Source organism: Canis aureus, chromosome 30, assembly GCF_053574225.1.
Source record: "Canis aureus isolate CA01 chromosome 30, VMU_Caureus_v.1.0, whole genome shotgun sequence".
Classification (NCBI taxonomy): domain Eukaryota; kingdom Metazoa; phylum Chordata; class Mammalia; order Carnivora; family Canidae; genus Canis; species Canis aureus.
The window spans coordinates 23,332,176-23,338,175 of record NC_135640.1 but is presented as its reverse complement, the minus strand read 5'-3'; the positions used below and the strand labels follow the sequence as shown (position 1 = coordinate 23,338,175).

General features: G+C 33.5%; 1 long non-coding RNA gene across 1 annotated transcript in view; it reads left to right on the top strand.

Moving 5' to 3' along the window:
- The first annotated feature begins 252 nt into the window (after positions 1-252).
- Positions 253-6,000, top strand: part of LOC144301778 (uncharacterized) — an 80,814-nt gene continuing 75,066 nt past the window's right edge. Inside the window, exon 1 of the long non-coding RNA XR_013368629.1 lies at positions 253-351. This is a non-coding gene — a long non-coding RNA (uncharacterized LOC144301778). The remainder of the gene's footprint in view (positions 352-6,000) is intronic.

Below are 6,000 nucleotides of genomic sequence, written 5' to 3'. Positions count from 1 at the left end.
ACATAAACTATGGCATGAAGTGTTAAATATACACTCCTAAATATGGATTTAGAACAGACTTACAATTAATTAGAAAGTAATTATTATTAGAAAATCATACTAGTTCTACATATTGTGACAGGTGCTGCTAACCCAATATATGGTAACCCCATATTCTAAACTTACATAAGTTTTCAGTGGGCCCACAGGGCATCTAGCTCAAGCAACTTTCCTGTTTCCCAGGAGATATTGCCATAGGTCTAGATTGTGATTTCACGTGTATCAGAGTAGAAGCAATGTGCAAGCCCAAATGAAGGCCCTGAGTGGATGAAGAGTACAATTCCCTTTAGAGCCTGCAATGCGGTAATAAAGGTGAGAGAAAGGGTGATAACCATTGGGACGGTCTGTTGAGCATGGTGGAGGAACAAGAGAGAGAAATCATGGTTGCATGATCTTGGGCAGTTCTCTTTTCAATGTTGGACAAGCCTCCTGGACACATACCTAAGAGAGAAAAAACTATTTGTACAAGCCATTGTATATTTTAGTATTTTTTAAAAGATTTTATTGATTTATTTATTCATTCATGAGAGACACACAGAGAGAGAGAAGCAGAGACACGGGCAGAAGGAGAAGCAGACTCCATGCAGGGAGCCTGATGTAGGTAGGACTTGATCCGGGGACTCCAGGATCACGCCTTGGGCAGAAGGCGGCGCCAAACCGCTGAGCCACCTGGGCTGCCCTATTTTAGTATTTTTTTTTTATAACTCATCTTATAAACTGATGCATCTTTATTTTTTCTTCTGTCACACCTGAGCAATATAATTATTTCAAATTAATAATAGTGACTCATAGTATCATTTTTTTACCTCAAATGCAGAAAACAAGGTAGAATCCATCAAAACTCTAATGAATCTGCTTTTTGTGCTACTGTAATCTGTATGTTTTCAATTTGTTTAATGTTTGTATAAAGACAGAATTGATTTTCTATATTGACCTTGTATTCTACAACCTTGATAAATTCACTTATTAGTTCCAGTAGTTTTTCATAAATTTCGTTTTATTCTTTTATACAAGACTAACATTTTTTAAAATGAATTATGTTTCAAAATATAAAACTTACAGTTGAGGATACAGGAAAATTGTATTTGGAAAAGAAAAAAATAAACTCCAATGACTCTTCAACTTTGTTTTATGGTTATACATATTTAAAGAATAACAATAAAAATTTTAACATTTATAATTAATACTATAATTGGAAAATGATTTCACCAGCAATGATTTTAAAATTAATAAACAATAAATGGAGTCATATAAAATTTAAGTTTTAAAAACAATAAAATCAAATGCAATTAAAATAATAAGGTCTTGGCCAAAGAAGAGAAAAAAAAAAGACATAATGAAGAATGAAGATATCTGAATATATATCGATATTTAAATATTTAAATACTGTAATTTGAATCAATAAATGAAATTGGCACAACTAATTCTATATTTTGAGGAAAGTGAAATTGGACCTCCAATGATATATATGGAGCATCAGAAAATGACCAAGAAGTATTGTTTCTAAGAAAAATAAAATGTATACATCTAATATGAAAGAGAATATTTCTACAGCAAAACAAGGAGAATATGGATGTTAAAATCACAAAAGAAAAACCTATCTTTTCAACTTTCCTAATTAATTGAAGGAATACACCTTGGGAAGATTAACCTATTTTTTCAATTTTATACTCTAATATGTATATCCATATTCCTAAACAAAGTTACATTTTACTTAACTAGATAGGATTATTTTATTTATCATTTTTAAAATATTTTATTTATTTATTCATGAGAGACAGAGAGAGAGAGCCACAGACACAGGCAGAGGAAGAAGCAGGCTCCATGCAAGGAGTCCGATGTGGGACTCCATCCTGGGACCCCAGGATCACGCCCTGAGCTGAAGGCCGCGCTTAACTGCTGAGCCACTGAGGCTGCCCAAGATAGAATTATTTTAAAACAAGATATCATTGCCTTTATATAATTCATTATTTGGTTCTTCATTCATCAGTATCTATTCATAATTTAATTTTTGCGAATCTTATAGGCTTTTCTCTATGTGAAAAAGAATGTAACTACTCAATTAGTGATAGTTGTCATAAATGAGGTAAAGATTAAAGGCTGTATGTATTTTAATTAAGATAATTTAGCTACTGGGATATACTTGTATGTATATTATAGAAATATATTATAAAATTATAATTTATAAATTATAAATATAGAAATATAATAGCTATTCTCTTGGTTAGACTTTAAGATATCTTTGAAATCTGACCATTCAATAGTATGAGAACTGCTACCATCTTGATCCAATTAACCTTATTTTTCACCTGAATTATTACAATAACTGCCTTATTTGCTACATCTGAATTGATCTTGTGTCTCCATCAGCCTTGACCAATACTTTTCTATTTCAGGGACTTTTTTTCTGAAGATTTCCTATGTCTGGAATTATCTGGCTTTTATATCTAAGTCTTGTGTGATCACTTCTTTTAAGTCTGTGGTATTTACATTTTACATTTCGAATTCCCTTTCCCTTTATCACTCTTTACAAAAGGCAAACACCTCCTTGCTCTGCAGTGCTTACAGGTCTTACCCTGCTTTATTTTCTCCCTAGTTTTTCTCAAAATATATTTATTAGTATATTTTTAATTATCTTTTTTCCCCATGCTCATACTAATGAAACAGTCTATGTTTTCATCATTGGTGTGTGTTTCTGCACTTATAATAGGTAATAAAATTGTCACTGAACATTTAATGAATAAATGAAAGAAAAATGGAAGGAGAAGGGAGAAAGGAAATTAAGACATGAGAGTAAAAGGAAAAAGAAATAAAGGGAATGAAAGAAGAAAGAAAAGTAGTAAATATTAACTTTGGGATTCAAGAAGATAAGTGTATTTGAAGAGAGAAGAGTTAAACATGGAATATAAATAATACCAAGTAATCCAAACTCGCAGAAGTACAGGGAACAGAAATATCTAAAAGTGGTGTGTTGGGATCCCTGGGTGGCTCAGCAGTTTAGCGTCTGCCTTCAGCCCAGGGCATGATCCTGGGGACCGGGGAGTCCCACATCAGGCTCCCTGCATGGAGCCTGCTTCTCCCTCTGCCTGTGTCTCTGCCTCTCTGTTTCTCTCTCTGTCTCTCATGAATAAATAAATCTTTAAAAAAATAAATAAATAAAACTGTTGTGTTGGGACCACAAGTTGGGCACAATATAGCTTTATGTTATTCTGATAATTTCGATGCCATTTGGTTTGCTGCTTGGTTGGTTTTGCTTATTGGTGATGGTGGTTAGTACTTATGAGTATGAAATTAAATGTCATGACATGTAGATTTTGCAACATACATAGATCTGTTTGTTGAAGAACGAAGTGATCGAATATAGTCACCAAAGGAGAAATGCAGGCAGAAAAGTCAAAATAACAAAGTAAAATTTGATTAAGTGAATAAAAGTCAGTGCAAAAACAAAGAAAGGAATAGCTTAGAGCAAGAAAAATAAAACAGTGACTATGTGGTAAGAGGGAAAATGACGAAGGTTGATGAAGGCAAAGTCTTCATTAATCTTACACACTGATACTTCTTCAAAAATTAGGACCGACCTAAACAATAAGAAGAAATGTTCAAGTAAATGAAGAGAATTTAATCAGAGTAAAAAAGTAAAAGTTTGTAAGTAGGTAGGTTAAAACCATAGGATAAAGTATTGTATTTCAGGATTCATGATAATTTGAAAGTAAAACCATGTTAATTAAGTCATAGTAATGAATTTTTTTTTTTTTGAATGAATGTGTATTTTTAAGAAGCACCTGGGTTGCTTAGTCGGTTGAGCATCAGACTATTTCAGCTCAGGTCATTCATGATCTCAGGGTCATGGGATTAAGCACCACATCAGGCTCTGCACTCATCAAGTCTACCTGAGACCCCCTCACTCTGCCTCTCCAACTACTCTTTCTCTCTCTCTCTCAAATAAATAAATTAATTTAATATTTGTATTTTAATAAAGCAGAGAAACAAATGTGCTGGATTGGTGTTAATCATTTTAAGAATGGTTCTGAAGAATGATGAATAAATGATAAACCATCAAGTAGTATGTTCAAAAGTTCTATTTACAGGGACGCTTGGGTGGCTTGGTCTATTAAGTATCTGCCTCAGCTCAGTTCATGATCCTGGGGTCCTGGGATTGAGCCCTGTGTTGGGCTCCACGCTCAATGGGGAGTCTGCTTCTTCCTCTTACTCTGTCCCTCCCTGCTGTCTCCCCCACCCCCCACCAGCTCCACTCATGCACTCTCTCTCTCAAATAAATAAATAAGTAATCCTTACCAAAAAAAAAAAAAAAAAAAGGCTCTACTCACATATCTATCTATATAGTTGCCACACTAGCACAAATGACAATATGGAAAACATGAAGCTTCACATGGCTACTGAGCAAATTAGAGTTAATCAATGTTTATTACTGTACTGTTAATTCATGAGAAAACTCATGAATTATTTGTTCTATAATGGCATATGGAGCAATTTTAAAGTATTTTTAAGGCAAGCCCTGATGGTTCAATAGACAATTCCTTTGAAATCTTCAGAACAGCAAACTGTATATGAAAAGGATGGGTGATTTTCACAACTGTGCAGAAGTTCCCTAGGATACATGAACTATGCTTTAGTTAGAGAATTTACCTGTCTCATAGATATTCAATTCAACAAGGACACATTCAACTTTAATAATACAGTGTTTGAGATTAATAGCAAGGTGGTAAGGCCTTTTTCTGTACTTAATGCTTCCAAAAACTAGCTGTTTTTTTTGTAGTATGGAAATATCCAAGGCCTTCAGGCTTTTCTCAGTTGGGATTGTAGGGGAAAAAAAAAAAAAAAAAAAAAAACTTGGGTTCCAGCTTTTTGCCATTTAACATGTTCTGATGGATGTTGTCTCTGACATCTTAGAAATTCTTAGTTTTTTTTTTTAAAGATTATTTATTTGAGAGTGAGAGAAAATACACATGGGGTAGAGGGGTGGAGGGAGAGAGTTTTCAGATAGATGCCCCACTGAGGGCAGAGCCTGATCCAGGGCTTTATCTCACAATGCCTGAGATCATGAACTGAGCTGAAACCAGGTGCCAGTAGTTTATATGACTAAGCTACTTAGGTGCCCTGAAATTCTTAGTTTTGCCACTAAATCAGTTAAATTAAATTTTAAAAAATTGTTTTATTTTCCTTAATTTTGACTTTTTGAATTACTACTTTCTTCCACTAACTCATTTTTAAAAATGATTCTATCTAGACCATTCTAGTAATCTTAAATTATTACTTTTATCATCTGGAATGAATATGTTCCCTAGTTTTCAATAAACATGAGCAACAAAAAAATTATAAAATAGTTGGAGGAGAAATTTGGGTTAGCCAATAAAAAGAGATGGCCTTGATTTTATTTTCAGTTAAATATATGTGGTGATATAAAGACTGGGAATGAAAAGAAAGTAAGCAGGTTAACAGACTGTCAGAGTAAGGAGGATTATGGAGTTCTGAAGAAAATAAACAAATCAAAGAAGTGGCATCAAACAGTGAACATTCTACTAAATTCAAGGCCTATGATATTCTAGAAGACACAGCAATGCAATCCAGTAAACTGGGGGAAACTAGATAGAACCTTGAACAAGAATGACAGAAACTCAAGGGTGATCACATCTGAGTGAAGCTGACTATAGGTGACACTATAGTGACTGAGAATAGGTGCTTCCATATACGTATAAGGCACAGAAGTAGACAGAAGTAGAAGAAGTAGACAGACAAAATATTTTTGAGGGACACATTCATATCTTTACATTTCCCATCATACAAAAAGTCTACATTCTTTTTTTATTGGAGTTCAAAAAGTATACATTCTTAATATTCAAATATTGGTCACATAATCAATGGTTTTATATTTTTTAGAGTTTTAAAATTTATTTTTTGTGATAGAGAGAAAAAGAGAGAGAGAATGAGCAGGGGAAGGAG